This window comes from Rhinoderma darwinii, unplaced genomic scaffold (assembly GCF_050947455.1).
Source record: "Rhinoderma darwinii isolate aRhiDar2 unplaced genomic scaffold, aRhiDar2.hap1 Scaffold_875, whole genome shotgun sequence".
In the NCBI taxonomy this organism is placed as follows: Eukaryota; Metazoa; Chordata; class Amphibia; order Anura; family Rhinodermatidae; genus Rhinoderma; species Rhinoderma darwinii.
Window position 1 is genome coordinate 36,730 of NW_027464445.1, and position 19,492 is coordinate 56,221.

A 19,492-nucleotide genomic window follows, 5' to 3' on the forward strand; every position below is an offset into this window, starting at 1 on the left:
TGTGTGTGTGTGTGTGTGTCTTCTGTGTTTCTGTGTTTCCGGCATTTCACATTGGAACAGCTCATTCACCTTCCTTGTCTTCTCTCCGCCCTCCCTTTTAGGTAGGTTAAAGAGCTGCACCTGAGCCAGCCACTGATTGATTGATGCAGCACCACAGTCAAATAGTGGAGTGGAGTAGGGGGAACAGCAAACAGCCATTAAAGCAGCCCGCCCGCCACAATGGACCTACCTGTGTACACTAGATGGATGTGATGGAATGTACTGTCGTCCCTACATTTCCAAGAAGAAGTAAGAATTGCAGTTGCAACAAACCCTTGCTTGCCTACAAAGAGAGCAGCAATTTGGATTTGTTACTATGTTACCTGGAAGAATAACAAACTGTGCAAGGATGGAGGTTGTAGGAGCAAAGAGAAGTTGTCTGTAAAGTTGGTGGATGCCTATTTTCCATTTTGCAGTCCCTTGTCTCCCTCTTGTGGCCTCCTGGAGGCAAATAAATGTGCAAAAAAAAGACAGCCTGGCGGCCGGCTGTTGCAGTGTTGCCCTCTCAGGCAACACTGAGTGACTGACTGAGCCGCACCGTCTTATATAAAGTTCAGACGGAACTTTGCACGTGTCATAGTGGAGCCCTCAGGATTCCAGAGCCAGCTTTCTGACATCATAATGGGGCCTGCCTCAGAGATAGATAAAAGCCTGGGCCCAGGCAGTGTTGGTCAGTGCTGCTCAGCAGGCAGCACTGGACTGGACTGGACTGGATTACAGCTGATACAAGGTGTGAAGGAACAAGGGGTGGCTGTGGGCATGCACTTGCTGCCGCTGCCAGTGTTTATCTGCATGGCAGGAGGGCATTTGGGCGTTGCCAGGAAGGCGTTTTTATGTAGATTCCTCCTCTTTCAGCACTGCATTGTGGTGCAAGCAAAAGAAGCAAATCCTGTGTAGCTTCCTCTCCGGCCTTTATTCACCTCCCTCCCGCTTAGTAGCTGTAAATGTGTGTGAGCCTGCAGGGCCCCATGGAATTGCCTAGGAGTAGGCTGAATCAATCGCTGCAAGGGGTGAACAGCAGTATGGGACAGGCTCGGGCAAGGCAAGGGCCGCTCGGGTTATCGCTTCTCGGCCTTTTGGCTAAGATCAAGTGTAGTATCTGTTCTTATCAGTTTAATATCTGATACGTCCCCTATCTGGGGACCATATATTAAATGGATTTTTAGAACAGGGAGATGGAAATAGAGCTTGCTCTGTCCACTCCACGCATTGACCTGGTATTGCAGTATTTCCAGGACCGGTGCACCCTTCCCTTATGTGTTGACTAAAATCAGATTCCAAAAGTGCTATTTGTGTTTGCTATTGTTTTTGTCTTTCTGATGGGATCTCCCCTTTTAATCCCATTATTTCAACACCTGTTGGACAATGCATTTGTACAGTCATGTGTGATAATGAGCTCATTTATTAAATGCAATTAATTAATACATTGCCACCTCTTGTTGTGTGTGTGTGTGTGTGTGTGTGTGTGTGTGTGTGTGTGTGTGTGTGTGTGTGTGTGTGTGTGTGTGTGTCTTCTGTGTTTCTGTGTTTCCGGCATTTCACATTGGAACAGCTCATTCACCTTCCTTGTCTTCTCTCCGCCCTCCCTTTTAGGTAGGTTAAAGAGCTGCACCTGAGCCAGCCACTGATTGATTGATGCAGCACCACAGTCAAATAGTGGAGTGGAGTAGGGGGAACAGCAAACAGCCATTAAAGCAGCCCGCCCGCCACAATGGACCTACCTGTGTACACTAGATGGATGTGATGGAATGTACTGTCGTCCCTACATTTCCAAGAAGAAGTAAGAATTGCAGTTGCAACAAACCCTTGCTTGCCTACAAAGAGAGCAGCAATTTGGATTTGTTACTATGTTACCTGGAAGAATAACAAACTGTGCAAGGATGGAGGTTGTAGGAGCAAAGAGAAGTTGTCTGTAAAGTTGGTGGATGCCTATTTTCCATTTTGCAGTCCCTTGTCTCCCTCTTGTGGCCTCCTGGAGGCAAATAAATGTGCAAAAAAAAGACAGCCTGGCGGCCGGCTGTTGCAGTGTTGCCCTCTCAGGCAACACTGAGTGACTGACTGAGCCGCACCGTCTTATATAAAGTTCAGACGGAACTTTGCACGTGTCATAGTGGAGCCCTCAGGATTCCAGAGCCAGCTTTCTGACATCATAATGGGGCCTGCCTCAGAGATAGATAAAAGCGCCTGGGCCCAGGCAGTGTTGGTCAGTGCTGCTCAGCAGGCAGCACTGGACTGGACTGGACTGGATTACAGCTGATACAAGGTGTGAAGGAACAAGGGGTGGCTGTGGGCATGCACTTGCTGCCGCTGCCAGTGTTTATCTGCATGGCAGGAGGGCATTTGGGCGTTGCCAGGAAGGCGTTTTTATGTAGATTCCTCCTCTTTCAGCACTGCATTGTGGTGCAAGCAAAAGAAGCAAATCCTGTGTAGCTTCCTCTCCGGCCTTTATTCACCTCCCTCCCGCTTAGTAGCTGTAAATGTGTGTGAGCCTGCAGGGCCCCATGGAATTGCCTAGGAGTAGGCTGAATCAATCGCTGCAAGGGGTGAACAGCAGTATGGGACAGGCTCGGGCAAGGCAAGGGCCGCTCGGGTTATCGCTTCTCGGCCTTTTGGCTAAGATCAAGTGTAGTATCTGTTCTTATCAGTTTAATATCTGATACGTCCCCTATCTGGGGACCATATATTAAATGGATTTTTAGAACAGGGAGATGGAAATAGAGCTTGCTCTGTCCACTCCACGCATTGACCTGGTATTGCAGTATTTCCAGGACCGGTGCACCCTTCCCTTATGTGTTGACTAAAATCAGATTCCAAAAGTGCTATTTGTGTTTGCTATTGTTTTTGTCTTTCTGATGGGATCTCCCCTTTTAATCCCATTATTTCAACACCTGTTGGACAATGCATTTGTACAGTCATGTGTGATAATGAGCTCATTTATTAAATGCAATTAATTAATACATTGCCACCTCTTGTGTGTGTGTGTGTGTGTGTGTGTGTGTGTGTGTGTGTGTGTGTGTGTGTGTGTGTGTGTGTGTGTGTGTGTGTGTCTTCTGTGTTTCTGTGTTTCCGGCATTTCACATTGGAACAGCTCATTCACCTTCCTTGTCTTCTCTCCGCCCTCCCTTTTAGGTAGGTTAAAGAGCTGCACCTGAGCCAGCCACTGATTGATTGATGCAGCACCACAGTCAAATAGTGGAGTGGAGTAGGGGGAACAGCAAACAGCCATTAAAGCAGCCCGCCCGCCACAATGGACCTACCTGTGTACACTAGATGGATGTGATGGAATGTACTGTCGTCCCTACATTTCCAAGAAGAAGTAAGAATTGCAGTTGCAACAAACCCTTGCTTGCCTACAAAGAGAGCAGCAATTTGGATTTGTTACTATGTTACCTGGAAGAATAACAAACTGTGCAAGGATGGAGGTTGTAGGAGCAAAGAGAAGTTGTCTGTAAAGTTGGTGGATGCCTATTTTCCATTTTGCAGTCCCTTGTCTCCCTCTTGTGGCCTCCTGGAGGCAAATAAATGTGCAAAAAAAAGACAGCCTGGCGGCCGGCTGTTGCAGTGTTGCCCTCTCAGGCAACACTGAGTGACTGACTGAGCCGCACCGTCTTATATAAAGTTCAGACGGAACTTTGCACGTGTCATAGTGGAGCCCTCAGGATTCCAGAGCCAGCTTTCTGACATCATAATGGGGCCTGCCTCAGAGATAGATAAAAGCCTGGGCCCAGGCAGTGTTGGTCAGTGCTGCTCAGCAGGCAGCACTGGACTGGACTGGACTGGATTACAGCTGATACAAGGTGTGAAGGAACAAGGGGTGGCTGTGGGCATGCACTTGCTGCCGCTGCCAGTGTTTATCTGCATGGCAGGAGGGCATTTGGGCGTTGCCAGGAAGGCGTTTTTATGTAGATTCCTCCTCTTTCAGCACTGCATTGTGGTGCAAGCAAAAGAAGCAAATCCTGTGTAGCTTCCTCTCCGGCCTTTATTCACCTCCCTCCCGCTTAGTAGCTGTAAATGTGTGTGAGCCTGCAGGGCCCCATGGAATTGCCTAGGAGTAGGCTGAATCAATCGCTGCAAGGGGTGAACAGCAGTATGGGACAGGCTCGGGCAAGGCAAGGGCCGCTCGGGTTATCGCTTCTCGGCCTTTTGGCAAGATCAGGTGTAGTATTTCTGCATCTGGTTTTGTTGGGAGGTGTCCGGGGTACCCTGCTCCTTGGCCTTGGGGGATCGTCTCTTTTCACAGAGAGACTTCACCCCCTTGCTGCTATTTGGGGAGTGGGCTTAGCCCCCGGACAACGAGTTGCGATCGCGCCTTACCCAAGAGGTCAACCGGCCTTGAGGCGTTTTTCTAAGAGCGTTCCGAGGGCGTTTATCGGGCTTCGTAGGTGTCTGGGGTACCCTAATCCTTGGCCTTGGGGGAGGGTTCCACTTAATTGTGGAATCTGAGCCCTTGCTGCTATAAGGGACAGGCTTAGCCCCCAGGCACTGAAAATGCCATATACATTTGGATTTGCATCCGGGGACACCCGGTTGCGCCAGTCCGTCCGCATCGAGGTGGAAGAAGGCCATCGCCAGCGGAAGAACCTTCGCTTCATTGTGGAGGTGATTCTGCTGGACTTCCTGGGGCTCAAGCGGGCGGACATCCTGTGTCTCAACGACCAGGAAAGCCGCGGTCGGTACACCGTATCCTTTACGGCCGCGGCATGTTGCGACAACATGCACAAAAGATTGTCTGATGCGGACCAGAGTGAGGAGCGGCTAAATGGACTGAACTTTTTATTCCTCTACGGGGAGGAAGAAGTCCCGCTCGTGATGTGCATGTTCAGTCCATTTGTCTCAGAGTGTGACATTGAAACCTTCCTCAGTCGTTACTGCAGGGAGGTCCGCTTCTCACATAAAATCTTGAACACCCAGAGCTTCTGGAATGGCAAAAGAAAATATTGGGTGAAGTTCCGCCAGGATCCCAATGGCATTGGAGGCTTACATCACCCACCCCAGAACTTTGCCATTGGGAAGAATCGAGGATTCCTATTTTACCCCCAGATGCCAATAGCCTGCCGGAACTGCTTGAGATATGGCCACACCAGAGAACATTGTGACCGGCCCCATGTGGTGCAGTGTAACAGGTGTGGCCAGGTTGGACACGTAGCGGCAAAATGCAGTTCCGAGGTGTTGTGCAATCTGTGCGGCATGACTGGGCATGCTTTTAAAGATTGCCCCCGCAGAGCGAAATCTGGGCCACCCAGACCAGGGCCAGAGCGGCAGTTTGCAACATGTGCAGACGCCGCTGGTAATGCCCCAAAACGAGCATTGACGACTGAGGGGTCCAGGCCAAAGTCCTTCACAGCTCCATCGGGGGGCCCACCGATGTCAGCCTCGAGGGACGGCCATAGGGATTCCACCGGGTCCAGGCAGAGCAGGAGGAATTCTGACTCTGCTGGACATAAGTTGACCGGCACCTCTGCAAACAGGTCCTCTGCTCCGCCTGCAGTGGACCCTGTTGAGGCAGTGGTTAGCGACAGGCGTCGTGGCTCCGTAGGTTCTGCAGTAGGACCTGACGCCTGTCCCAAGAGTGTGGGCATGGAGCGGAGACACTCTGTGTCAGACGAGGGCTCCATTAAGAAAACCCTAAAATATGCTGGATTGGAGCCTCGTTTTGACCATTTCCGGTCAACGGGGGGGTCGGAGCAAAGTTCCTCCACTGCGGTTGTGGAGGGGCTTGCGATGAAGGCTCCCCGTAAGCAGGCAAAGGTTGCCAAGAGTGATGGGACCTCACAGGCCCCTGTGCAGCTGCCCAGGAAGGACATCAGCGATATCTTCAGCCAGGGGCCAGAGATGGGTGAGAGCGACTTCGAGGAGATGGATAGGAGCCATTCTGCAAAGAGACAGCGAGAGGAAGAGGAGTCCGGAGTTCGGAGGAAAGCTGCCTATCGGAGTTCGGATGAGAGCAGTGTGGGGGTTGGAGCCGCCCACGTATCTGGCTCTGACCCTACCAACATCCAAGATTTATTGACCCCTCAAAAAGGGGGTCCAGACTCGCAGCTGATCTCCGAGTACGACTCTTCTGGTTCGGACCCTGACCTCAACTAAGACTATGTTGGTTCCTATCAAAGTCGCCTCACTAAATGTGAGGTCCCTAAAGAGCCCTGTCCGCAGGACTGCTTTATTTTCATTTTTAGAGACTGTGGACTTTGACCTTTGCCTGCTTCAAGAATGTGGAATCCCTAATGACTTGGAATATCAAGATTTAAAGATGGACTGGAAACTAGGCCCCTCAGTCTGGTCTGGTGGAAATGACTGTCGCTCTGCGGGGGTTGGATTGCTCTGCCGAGGTCGTTTTATCTCCATCCAAACAGTGACTGAAATCATGCCCGGCAGAGCTATTTTAATACATTTGCTTTTTAATGGAATTTTAATTCGTGTTTTAAACGTTTATGCCCCTCCTACCAAACAGGAGAGGGCAGAACTATTAGAGATTTTACCATTGTTTTGTGTTGGGTCTACCCCCCTGCTGGTGGGTGGTGATTTTAACTGTGTGCGAGATGGAGAACACCGGCAGGGTGGGGATTTTAATCGAAAAATTGACCGTACTTCTTACCTGCTCAAGAATTTTATTGGTGATTTTAAATTGAAAGATTGCTGGAGGGAACTCTTGCCTGCGGACCCAGGCCCCACCTGGTCCAATGGAAGAGTGAGCTCCAGAATTGATTTTATTTTCACTTCTAATAGTTTTATTCCCAAAAAATGTTTGCTTTTAACAAATATTTTATCTGATCACAAGCTCCTTTCAGTGCACCTGGAGCTAGAGGGAGAGCAAAAAGCTTGTAGGGGTCCCTGGAGACTAAACACCACACTCCTGGAGGACCCCATCATTAAAGAGGAGTTTGTGCGGACCTACCAGTGTTGGCAGTCCCATAGAGCGCCCAGTCAGCCTATGCTACACTGGTGGGAGGGCATTAAACCCAAAATCAGAGCTTTTTTTATTCGAGCAGGTAAGAAGAAAGCAAAAGAGAAAAAACAATGGTTTTATGTTCTTAATAAACGTTTACATGTACTTTTTAAATTGAAGGAGATTGGTATGGATGTTGATGATGATATCTTAAATCTTAAAGCTGAAATAAAATATGCCATAGAAGAGAAAGGGAAACAAATAATTTTTAATTCACATGTAAAGCACCTCGAGGATGGCGAGAAGTGTTCCCGGTTCTTCTTCAAAAAGGTAATGGATAAACGAGATGTCATTTTAAACCTTGAAGGAGAAACCACTATGGTCGGCATTTTAAATTCTGCTTTTAATTTCTACCAATCTCTTTTTAACAAGAAAAATATTGATCCTTCCTTTTTAGAACATGTTCTTAATTCCCTTGATGCCAAGCTAGATATTTTAGACCAGGAAGTTTTATCCCGTAATATTACCTTGGAGGAACTTTTATTTGCTTTTAAAAGTTTTTCTAATGGGAAAGCTCCTGGGGAAGATGGTCTGCCCATCGAATTTTATCATGCTTTTTGGGAAATTTTAAAGAATGACATGTTTTTATTGTATAAGGAAGTTTTTATTACTGAAGAGCTGCCCCCTTCCTGGAGGAGGGGGATTGTGTCCTTAATTTTTAAAAAAGGTGAGAGGGACCAGTTAAAAAACTGGCGCCCTATTACTCTTTTAAACGTTGATTGTAAAATTTTAGCTAAACTAATAACAATCCGTTTTAAACCTTTTATTCATAAATTAATCCATCCAAACCAGGTATGTGGGGTACCTGGGAGGTCAATTACTGAGTCCCTGAATATTTTACGTGACATCATTTGGTATTTTAAAGAAAGGGGTCAAAGCCTTGCTATTTTATCCTTAGATTTCGAGAAGGCTTTTGACCGGGTCTCCCATGAATATCTTTTTATGGTTCTTAAAAAGATGGCTGTTCCTGAAATTATTTTAACACGTATTAAGCTTTTATATCGATCCTGTTTTAGCCAAATTTCTATCAACGGATTTTTAACTAAAGGTGTTCCTCTTTTATCAGGGGTGAAACAGGGGTGCCCGTTGTCTCCGCTCCTTTTTATTTGTGCCATAGAACCTCTGTTCACCCTAATAAGAGATGATAAAGTCATCAGAGGCGTGCCCATACCTGGAGGAAGGGGGAACCAGGTAAAAATCCTAGGCTATATGGATGACGCCACCGTCCTATGCCCAGACGCCGCTTCTATGAGACGGGCATTGAGGAACACCGGCTTTTTTTGTGAAGCCTCTGGTTTTAAATTAAACGTTGATAAGTGTGACTGTTTTTATACTGGTGTATGGGATTCCTCTGTGACACCAGGAGTTAACATGCAGCAGGATCAGATAAAAATTTTAGGAATTGTTTTTAATCAAGAAAACGATGGGAGACCCAATTGGGATTCAGTAATTGCCAAAATGGAAAAAAAGGTTTTAATGTGGAATTTGAGAAATCTCACCATGGAGGGAAAAGTTTTAATAATTAAATCTGTTTTATTACCCATAATGCTTTATGTAGCTATGGTTTTCCCTCCAACAATTTTATATATTAAAAAAGTGACCAGGATCTGTTTTATGTTTTTATGGGGTTCCAAAATGGAAAAACTAAAACGTGATTTTATGTACAGATGTAAGGACAATGGCGGGAGAGATGTTCCTAACCTTTTTAACTTCTTTTACATTAAATACTTTTGCTTCTGTTTTAAAATATATAATTCTGATGGTATTTTTAGCTACTTTTTAAAGTACGCTACGGGCATGATTTTTAAACGATGGTTTCGTGTCCCTTTGAATTCTCCTGTGCTTCTGTGTCCCCCAAAACAATATGCGGTGCTCGAAAAAACTGTCAGGCTCCTAGGTCTCCAAGAATTGGAGCCTGACATATTGGGGGACCAGAAAAAAGTGTCACTCTCCTGTAGGCGGCAGGAGGATACACTGGCAGTTTCAAATTTCTCACAGGCAAGGTCCAAGGTGGTGTGGCGGAACGTTTTCGGGAAATTTATGGCAAATGTGCACAAGGACCTTGCCTGGGCAATCGTTCACCAGTGCCTCCCTACTCGTGAATTCCAGCATAGGCGAGGACTGGTGGCGAGAGCCAAGTGCCCGAGAGACAGGTGTGGTGACGACGAGACGATAATGCACCTGTTTTGGAACTGCCCATATGCACAGGAGGTTTGGAGGAAGGTAGGCCCATTGCTGAAATGGGCCTGCGGTCTTAAAGATCTTAAATTTGAATACGTGTTTTATGGTCTTTTTAACTGCCCAAGTTTTAAACAGCAAATGGTCTGTTGGATCATTTTAAACTGTTTTAAGAATGCCATTTGGAAGGTTAGGAACATTCTGCTTTTTAAACATGATTTTATTGACGTTAAAAATTGTGTGAAATATGCCCTAAGTGAAATGTATATTTATTATCTTAGGGACAAAAAGCAGCTAGGGGTAAAAGAAGCAACATCCATGTGGTGTTTGCAAATGTGGAATACCATAACATTGTAAATAAAAATGGTTTTATTCTTTTATGTCTTTTATGCCCTGTATAAATTTTATCCTGCTATTGTTCTGTACTTTTATTATAACATCTGTATTAATGGTCTTATTATTATTACTTTTGTATTCATTTAAATGTATGAATATTCATGTATTATGCTGTTGATTTTATCTTGTGGTTTCAATTTTAAAAAAAAGTCTGTAAAATATATTATTTTTGCCAATAAAAAACTTTGTTGAAACCTTATCTGTTCTTATCAGTTTAATATCTGATACGTCCCCTATCTGGGGACCATATATTAAATGGATTTTTAGAACAGGGAGATGGAAATAGAGCTTGCTCTGTCCACTCCACGCATTGACCTGGTATTGCAGTATTTCCAGGACCGGTGCACCCTTCCCTTATGTGTTGACTAAAATCAGATTCCAAAAGTGCTATTTGTGTTTGCTATTGTTTTTGTCTTTCTGATGGGATCTCCCCTTTTAATCCCATTATTTCAACACCTGTTGGACAATGCATTTGTACAGTCATGTGTGATAATGAGCTCATTTATTAAATGCAATTAATTAATACATTGCCACCTCTTGTTGTGTGTGTGTGTGTGTGTGTGTGTGTGTGTGTGTGTGTGTGTGTGTGTGTGTGTGTGTGTGTGTGTGTGTGTGTCTTCTGTGTTTCTGTGTTTCCGGCATTTCACATTGGAACAGCTCATTCACCTTCCTTGTCTTCTCTCCGCCCTCCCTTTTAGGTAGGTTAAAGAGCTGCACCTGAGCCAGCCACTGATTGATTGATGCAGCACCACAGTCAAATAGTGGAGTGGAGTAGGGGGAACAGCAAACAGCCATTAAAGCAGCCCGCCCGCCACAATGGACCTACCTGTGTACACTAGATGGATGTGATGGAATGTACTGTCGTCCCTACATTTCCAAGAAGAAGTAAGAATTGCAGTTGCAACAAACCCTTGCTTGCCTACAAAGAGAGCAGCAATTTGGATTTGTTACTATGTTACCTGGAAGAATAACAAACTGTGCAAGGATGGAGGTTGTAGGAGCAAAGAGAAGTTGTCTGTAAAGTTGGTGGATGCCTATTTTCCATTTTGCAGTCCCTTGTCTCCCTCTTGTGGCCTCCTGGAGGCAAATAAATGTGCAAAAAAAAGACAGCCTGGCGGCCGGCTGTTGCAGTGTTGCCCTCTCAGGCAACACTGAGTGACTGACTGAGCCGCACCGTCTTATATAAAGTTCAGACGGAACTTTGCACGTGTCATAGTGGAGCCCTCAGGATTCCAGAGCCAGCTTTCTGACATCATAATGGGGCCTGCCTCAGAGATAGATAAAAGCCTGGGCCCAGGCAGTGTTGGTCAGTGCTGCTCAGCAGGCAGCACTGGACTGGACTGGACTGGATTACAGCTGATACAAGGTGTGAAGGAACAAGGGGTGGCTGTGGGCATGCACTTGCTGCCGCTGCCAGTGTTTATCTGCATGGCAGGAGGGCATTTGGGCGTTGCCAGGAAGGCGTTTTTATGTAGATTCCTCCTCTTTCAGCACTGCATTGTGGTGCAAGCAAAAGAAGCAAATCCTGTGTAGCTTCCTCTCCGGCCTTTATTCACCTCCCTCCCGCTTAGTAGCTGTAAATGTGTGTGAGCCTGCAGGGCCCCATGGAATTGCCTAGGAGTAGGCTGAATCAATCGCTGCAAGGGGTGAACAGCAGTATGGGACAGGCTCGGGCAAGGCAAGGGCCGCTCGGGTTATCGCTTCTCGGCCTTTTGGCTAAGATCAAGTGTAGTATCTGTTCTTATCAGTTTAATATCTGATACGTCCCCTATCTGGGGACCATATATTAAATGGATTTTTAGAACAGGGAGATGGAAATAGAGCTTGCTCTGTCCACTCCACGCATTGACCTGGTATTGCAGTATTTCCAGGACCGGTGCACCCTTCCCTTATGTGTTGACTAAAATCAGATTCCAAAAGTGCTATTTGTGTTTGCTATTGTTTTTGTCTTTCTGATGGGATCTCCCCTTTTAATCCCATTATTTCAACACCTGTTGGACAATGCATTTGTACAGTCATGTGTGATAATGAGCTCATTTATTAAATGCAATTAATTAATACATTGCCACCTCTTGTTGTGTGTGTGTGTGTGTGTGTGTGTGTGTGTGTGTGTGTGTGTGTGTGTGTGTGTGTGTGTGTGTGTGTGTGTCTTCTGTGTTTCTGTGTTTCCGGCATTTCACATTGGAACAGCTCATTCACCTTCCTTGTCTTCTCTCCGCCCTCCCTTTTAGGTAGGTTAAAGAGCTGCACCTGAGCCAGCCACTGATTGATTGATGCAGCACCACAGTCAAATAGTGGAGTGGAGTAGGGGGAACAGCAAACAGCCATTAAAGCAGCCCGCCCGCCACAATGGACCTACCTGTGTACACTAGATGGATGTGATGGAATGTACTGTCGTCCCTACATTTCCAAGAAGAAGTAAGAATTGCAGTTGCAACAAACCCTTGCTTGCCTACAAAGAGAGCAGCAATTTGGATTTGTTACTATGTTACCTGGAAGAATAACAAACTGTGCAAGGATGGAGGTTGTAGGAGCAAAGAGAAGTTGTCTGTAAAGTTGGTGGATGCCTATTTTCCATTTTGCAGTCCCTTGTCTCCCTCTTGTGGCCTCCTGGAGGCAAATAAATGTGCAAAAAAAAGACAGCCTGGCGGCCGGCTGTTGCAGTGTTGCCCTCTCAGGCAACACTGAGTGACTGACTGAGCCGCACCGTCTTATATAAAGTTCAGACGGAACTTTGCACGTGTCATAGTGGAGCCCTCAGGATTCCAGAGCCAGCTTTCTGACATCATAATGGGGCCTGCCTCAGAGATAGATAAAAGCCTGGGCCCAGGCAGTGTTGGTCAGTGCTGCTCAGCAGGCAGCACTGGACTGGACTGGACTGGATTACAGCTGATACAAGGTGTGAAGGAACAAGGGGTGGCTGTGGGCATGCACTTGCTGCCGCTGCCAGTGTTTATCTGCATGGCAGGAGGGCATTTGGGCGTTGCCAGGAAGGCGTTTTTATGTAGATTCCTCCTCTTTCAGCACTGCATTGTGGTGCAAGCAAAAGAAGCAAATCCTGTGTAGCTTCCTCTCCGGCCTTTATTCACCTCCCTCCCGCTTAGTAGCTGTAAATGTGTGTGAGCCTGCAGGGCCCCATGGAATTGCCTAGGAGTAGGCTGAATCAATCGCTGCAAGGGGTGAACAGCAGTATGGGACAGGCTCGGGCAAGGCAAGGGCCGCTCGGGTTATCGCTTCTCGGCCTTTTGGCTAAGATCAAGTGTAGTATCTGTTCTTATCAGTCCTTGTAAGGATAGATAGCTCGGAGAACCACTGGGGGCTATAAACACTAGCTTAGCGATCCAAGAGCGTTCCAGACGAAGCCGGCGACGAACTGCGGAGAAGAACCAGCGAAGACGACGATCCAGAAGGGAGAAGCCGCCATCGAGGAAGAAGCTCCGGGAGATCGCTGCCGGGAAGAAGAAGGAGAACTTCGGAGAAGAGCCGCTGCTGAAGGGGATCTTCGAAGAAGCTCGGCCGCAGAAGAAGAAGCTCGACGAGGAACCGCTGCGGAAGAAATTTCGTGGAAGAACCTCGGCCAGCAAGGAGAAGATTTGCATAGCTCCGCCCCCTTCGGGAAAGAGCTATCGAAGATCCTCCCCAAGCGACAGGAACAGCTGGAAGAAGCCATGGCCTCAACCAGCAACCCTGCCACCCAGAAGGAGAAGGCTGATGGACCAGGTGAGCCGGCCCAGGCCAGGACATCTCCTCCTGAAGCCTCCTCAAGCCAACAGGCCACCAGGAAGCCGAACCAGGCTGCTCCAACCCTGGAGCCCTGGATGAAGCAGACGGTGGCCCTGAAGCTCAAGGAGGTGGACGGGAGAGTGCCGGACATGACGGAAGAAGTGTTCTGCCAGAAGATGCTCCTGGATCAGGGCTTCGCTAAGCCGGAGACCATCAGTATCCAGGCCTTCATGACCGGGATGTTCTTCGTGACCTTCGCTTCGATCAACATCTGCAGAAGGTACTGGGAGATGGTGAAAGCGGCGAGGCCTGAATCCCCTTTCTCTCGCTTTGTGGGCAACTGCCCTGTCCAAAGAGAGGAAAGGCGGGTGACGGTCTCAATGCGGAACCCACACACCCCCGGCAAAGACATCACCACGCTCCTGAAGCGGTTCTGCACAGTGGTGAGGGAACCCACCCACATCCTGAACGGACTCGGCTTCTGGACTGGCAAGTGGTCGGTAATCGTCCGACTGAACAAGGATTCGAGCGCGGAAGACGGCCTCCAGCACCTGCCCCAGTCATTCTCGCTGGGCAACTCCTACGGCCTCATCTATTACCCGGACATGCCGCAGATCTGCAGGAGATGCAGCAAGAAGGGTCATTCGGTGAAGGACTGCAAGGAGGACGCCTGCAAGAACTGCCGGGTAACAGGACACGAGACCAAAGACTGCCCGAAACGGACAATGTGCAACCTCTGCGGACAAGCAGCCCACTCTTACAAGGACTGCCCGAAGAGGGATCGATCCTGGGCAACTGTAGCAGCGAAAGCTCCAGCCAGAGGGAACCCCGCCCCAGCCAGAGCTCCAGCGGCACAGAAGACCGGGAAAAAGAAGGATGGTAAGAAGACGACAGTCCCTCCCCCCCCTCTCCCGGCCCTCCCTCGCCCTACCCTTCCCACCCTCCCTCGCCCGGCCCTCCCCACCCCCCCGTCCCCAACCCCTGTCACCCCCACTGAGGCTCTCACCTTCTCCTACCCACCCATCTCAGTGGTCCTGTCACCTGCACCTCTCCCAACCCAGCCTCCCTTCTCCCCAGCTCCAGCAGCACTAACATCTTCCCCTCCAGCTGCTGGAGTCCTCTCCCTGGAGGATTTTCCCCCTCTTGTCTCCTCAGGTGCCATCCAGAGGAAGAGAAAGGTGAGGGACAGCCCAGCTGCTGAGTCCTCAAAGCGACAAGTCGTGGAAATCTGCGAAGATTCCCTTGCGCAGCAGGAGGAAATGGAGCAGATGGTGGAGGAACTCGTGTCTGAACCTGAGGTCATCGACTTCACAACAGACATCCAGGTGGCTACAATCCTGGAACAATTTCTGTCAGAGGGCCTGCTGGATCTTTCGGACCCGCCAGGCGAGGAGGATCCGCCCGACCGGACTGGTAACTAAGGTGTATCGTTTGCACTAACCTTCTTTATTCTCCCCCATGGCTGCTAAACTTAACATCTTTAGCCTCAATGTGAGGAGTGTTAGAGATAGGACTAGATGTCAGATGGTGCTAACTTTTCTTTCCAAGCAGTCGAGTGATGTATTTATGCTGCAGGAATGTACTCTCCCCTCTTCCAGGTCATACCATCATCTGGCCAGGCAGTGGACCCAAGGCCCGTCCTACTGGTCTGGTGGGGGCGACTGTAAGTCTGCAGGGGTTGCCATCCTGATTAGGGGAAGCGTATTTACTGTTGACTCTGTCCAGGAGCTCGCCTGCGGCCGCTTGTTGGTCGTAGACGGTTCCTGGGCAGGAGAGCCGATTAGGCTCATCAACGTATACGCTCCCCCTATGAAGGCTGAGCGCCTGGAACTATTCCAGACCCTGCGGACCCAGCTCGCCACCACTAGGGCAGTGGTGATGGCCGGGGACTTCAACTGCCCCATCGAAGAGGATGGACGAAGTTCCGGCACTTCAATCAAGCTGGATGTCAGTTCCAAACTGCTTATCGAGATGGTAACCGAAGCATCCTTGCAGGACGTTGTGGGCTCCATGGGGATCGGCTCTGTGAACTATTCATGGAGCCGACCCGATGGCTCACTTCGTTCTCGGATTGACTTTGTGTTCACCTCCCGGGCAGTCAAGCAGCATGGGCACTCCATGGTCCCCTGCTTCTTCTCTGACCACAGGGCCATTCTCTTCCAGGGTGCCATCGGCCACGGTTTTCCTCCCGGCCCTGGCTCCTGGAAGCTGAATTGTGCCCTGCTGGAAAGAGAAGAGGTACTGGCGGAACTTAGAGACGCCTATATTGTTTGGAGGAATGATAAAGTTTTCTTTGACAAAACCTGTGACTGGTGGGAATATGTTAAAGTTGAATTTCGTTGTTTCTTTCAGGCAAAAAGTCGTCAACAGGCGTGTGAGAGGAAGAGAGACTTCAGAGAGATGCAGCGTCAGCTGCGATCCCTGCAAGACCTCCTTCAATGCGGCTGGGACGTCAGGAAGGAGCTGGAGGAAGCCAAAAAGGGCCTGAAAAGGCACTTTGAGGAGGAATCCAAGCGAATTGTCTTTCGTTCCAAGGTGGAGAACCTGGAGAAGGGTGAGAAATGTAACTCGTTCTTTTTCAGGAAACTCCATGCCGGCCACACGCCCCTGAAGGAACTCCGAGATGAGACCGGAAACATGCATTCTGGGAAGAAGGAGGTGATGGGAGTCGTCACAGACTACTACCGAAGCCTCTACTCCCGGAAAACCACTGACCCCGAAGCCGCCGATAAATTCCTGTCAGGTATCACTAATCATCTTGATCCTGCAGGTACGGAGGCTATGGACGTACCCCTGACGGTGGAGGAACTGCTCTCTGCCGCTAAATCCTTCAGACCCGGCAGGACCCCGGGCAGTGATGGTCTCCCAGCAGAGCTCTATGTAGCGCTGGGGGACTTGATCTGTCCGGACCTGCTGGAGCTCTATGAGGAGATGGTGGTGGAGGGTAGAATGCCACCGTCCTTGAGAGAAGGCATGATCACGATCTTGTATAAGCGGAAGGGGGAGAGATGTGACCTGAAAAACTGGCGTCCCATCTCTCTCCTGAACGTGGACTACAAGATCCTCGCCAAAGTATTGACCAACAGACTGAAGGTTGTCATCGGACAGATCATCGGATCGGACCAAACCTGCGGCATTCCTGGCCGTAGGGTGGCCGACAGTCTTGCCCTGGTGAGGGACACGGTGCATTACATGCAAAGCCGCCGTACACACGCGGCCCTGGTCAGTCTGGATCAGGAGAAGGCTTTTGACCGGGTCTCTCACGAATTCATGGGTAAGGCTCTGCGTAGGCTGCGGCTTGGCAGGTTGTTCTGTTTGTATGTTAACCTGATGTATTGCGACATTTACAGCTCGGTGCTGGTGAACGGCTGGAAGACTGACCCCTTTCCTGTATCGTCGGGGGTTAGACAAGGCTGTCCTCTTTCACCTCTCCTTTTTGTTTGTGTTATAGAGCTCTTCGCAGAGGCTATCCGGCAGAATGGAGAGATCAGAGGGATCACCGCACCAGGTCCAGGACACTTCGAGGTCAAATGCTCGCTGTACATGGACGACGTGACCGTCTTCTGCGCTGACCAGAGTTCGGTGACTGCACTCGTCCAGACCTGCGAGGAGTTCGGACGCGCTTCAGGGGCAAAAGTCAACTGCGGGAAGTCGGAAGCCATGCTCTTCGGAAAGTGGTACCTGCCTTCTCCTGCCTCCTTCCCGTTTACTATCAAGCCGGACTTCATCAAAATTCTGGGAGTCTGGTTCGGTAAGGAAGGTGCAGCCCTAAAGTCGTGGGAAGAACGCTTGGCCAAAGTCAACCAAAGGATCGGACTGTGGAGCCTCAGACAACTCACTATTGAGGGCAAAGCAATGGTCCTGCGTAACGAAGTCTTGCCTGTGCTACAATACACTGCACAGGCATGGCCCCCTCTTGCCACCATCTCGAGGGCCATTACCAGGACTGTGTTTCGCTTCATCTGGGGCTCGAAAATGGACAGAGTAAAGCGGACTGTTATGTACAAGGAGCCCCGCAAAGGTGGGAAGGGTACACCCGACATTCCCACTCTGCTGCGGATCGCTTTTGTATGTGACTGTGTTCGTAGGACTCTGAGGACAGCAAACGGCTCTGCGGGCAAGGCCATGTCCCGCTACTTCCTCCTTCCCCTCTGGCGAGGTTTTGGCTGGGACAAGTGGGACAGCTCCTTCCCTTACAACTGGCACGCTCCCTGGTTCTACGGAGATGTCGTCCGGTTTGTGAGGGAGCATCAACTGGAGGGTCTTAAGCCCGACTTGTGGAAACCTAAGACGATCCACAAGCACATCAGAGCAAAGGACTCACTGGAGTCTGTTCCAGGGCTTCATGCCGACACGTTGGAGACTGTTTGGACTAACGTGTCATCTGGCAGGTTGACCAACGGGCACAAGGACATTTCATGGATGGCCATCCAGGGAGGACTGCCTCTTAGGTCATTCATGCATGCCCGCAACCTGTGCAAGACCCGGTACTGCCCCAGGTGCCCCTTCACGGAGGAAACATCTTTGCACATTTTCTGGCAGTGCCCCTTTGCACAGGGTCTGTTGAAAGCCTTGGAACATGAACTCAAGGACTCAGTACCCAGGAACAGACTGTCGTACCGCTCGGTACTTTATGGACTATTTCCTGGGAATACCACGGATGGAGCAATCCAGGAAGCCTGGCGCCTTATGAACTGCTTTAAGGACGCTATATGGTTTGCCAGGAACCGTCTGATTTTGCGGAGAGAGAGTGTGTCCGTCCAGGACTGCCGCAGGCTGATCCACAGCCTGCTCAGAGACTATTCCACCTGGGACAGCCCGGACGTCGATGAGGAAGAGGACTGATACTCCCCTTCCCCCCACTCTCCCTTCTTGTGTGTTGTCTTTCAATAAAGCTTCGGGCCTGTGATTTCCCCCTCCCCTATCCCCTCCTACCCACTCCCCTATCCCATCACTTGTCTGTAATGCTTTGTTGTTTGGCGTTAGTGAATGCAAGAATGTTAGTGTAGCATGTGGTGTAATGTATAGCATAGGCTAGCCTGTACTGTGTATTATACTGTAATGTTATGTTTGACGACTGTTATTATTTATTATTTGCTGCTTCATGGCTTGCGCTGCGTCGCAGTAATGTTTGTATGATGACGATTGATTGTCAATAAAGCAATTTTCAATCAAAAAATCTGTTCTTATCAGTTTAATATCTGATACGTCCCCTATCTGGGGACCATATATTAAATGGATTTTTAGAACAGGGAGATGGAAATAGAGCTTGCTCTGTCCACTCCACGCATTGACCTGGTATTGCAGTATTTCCAGGACCGGTGCACCCTTCCCTTATGTGTTGACTAAAATCAGATTCCAAAAGTGCTATTTGTGTTTGCTATTGTTTTTGTCTTTCTGATGGGATCTCCCCTTTTAATCCCATTATTTCAACACCTGTTGGACAATGCATTTGTACAGTCATGTGTGATAATGAGCTCATTTATTAAATGCAATTAATTAATACATTGCCACCTCTTGTTGTGTGTGTGTGTGTGTGTGTGTGTGTGTGTGTGTGTGTGTGTGTGTGTGTGTGTGTGTGTGTGTGTGTGTGTGTGTGTGTCTTCTGTGTTTCTGTGTTTCCGGCATTTCACATTGGAACAGCTCATTCACCTTCCTTGTCTTCTCTCCGCCCTCCCTTTTAGGTAGGTTAAAGAGCTGCACCTGAGCCAGCCACTGATTGATTGATGCAGCACCACAGTCAAATAGTGGAGTGGAGTAGGGGGAACAGCAAACAGCCATTAAAGCAGCCCGCCCGCCACAATGGACCTACCTGTGTACACTAGATGGATGTGATGGAATGTACTGTCGTCCCTACATTTCCAAGAAGAAGTAAGAATTGCAGTTGCAACAAACCCTTGCTTGCCTACAAAGAGAGCAGCAATTTGGATTTGTTACTATGTTACCTGGAAGAATAACAAACTGTGCAAGGATGGAGGTTGTAGGAGCAAAGAGAAGTTGTCTGTAAAGTTGGTGGATGCCTATTTTCCATTTTGCAGTCCCTTGTCTCCCTCTTGTGGCCTCCTGGAGGCAAATAAATGTGCAAAAAAAAGACAGCCTGGCGGCCGGCTGTTGCAGTGTTGCCCTCTCAGGCAACACTGAGTGACTGACTGAGCCGCACCGTCTTATATAAAGTTCAGACGGAACTTTGCACGTGTCATAGTGGAGCCC

The 19,492-nt window shown here is 48.9% G+C and overlaps 5 non-coding genes and 1 pseudogene across 5 annotated transcripts; all 6 read left to right on the forward strand.

Annotated features, from left to right (window-relative positions):
- Positions 1-1,099: 1,099 nt before the first annotated feature.
- LOC142731876 (U2 spliceosomal RNA) lies at positions 1,100-1,290 on the forward strand. Its single transcript, XR_012879256.1, has one exon. It is a non-coding gene; the product is annotated as a U2 spliceosomal RNA (small nuclear RNA).
- Positions 1,291-2,632: 1,342 nt separating this feature from the next.
- On the forward strand, positions 2,633-2,823 carry LOC142731878 (U2 spliceosomal RNA). Its single transcript, XR_012879258.1, has one exon. It is a non-coding gene; the product is annotated as a U2 spliceosomal RNA (small nuclear RNA).
- Positions 2,824-9,719: 6,896 nt separating this feature from the next.
- Positions 9,720-9,911, forward strand: LOC142731911 (U2 spliceosomal RNA). The gene has a single exon (XR_012879287.1). It is a non-coding gene; the product is annotated as a U2 spliceosomal RNA (small nuclear RNA).
- Positions 9,912-11,255: 1,344 nt separating this feature from the next.
- Positions 11,256-11,446, forward strand: LOC142731879 (U2 spliceosomal RNA). The gene has a single exon (XR_012879259.1). It is a non-coding gene; the product is annotated as a U2 spliceosomal RNA (small nuclear RNA).
- A 1,342-nt stretch (positions 11,447-12,788) lies between these two features.
- Positions 12,789-12,890, forward strand: LOC142731920 (U2 spliceosomal RNA; annotated as a pseudogene).
- Positions 12,891-18,426: 5,536 nt separating this feature from the next.
- LOC142731910 (U2 spliceosomal RNA) lies at positions 18,427-18,614 on the forward strand. Its single transcript, XR_012879286.1, has one exon. It is a non-coding gene; the product is annotated as a U2 spliceosomal RNA (small nuclear RNA).
- Positions 18,615-19,492: the final 878 nt, after the last annotated feature.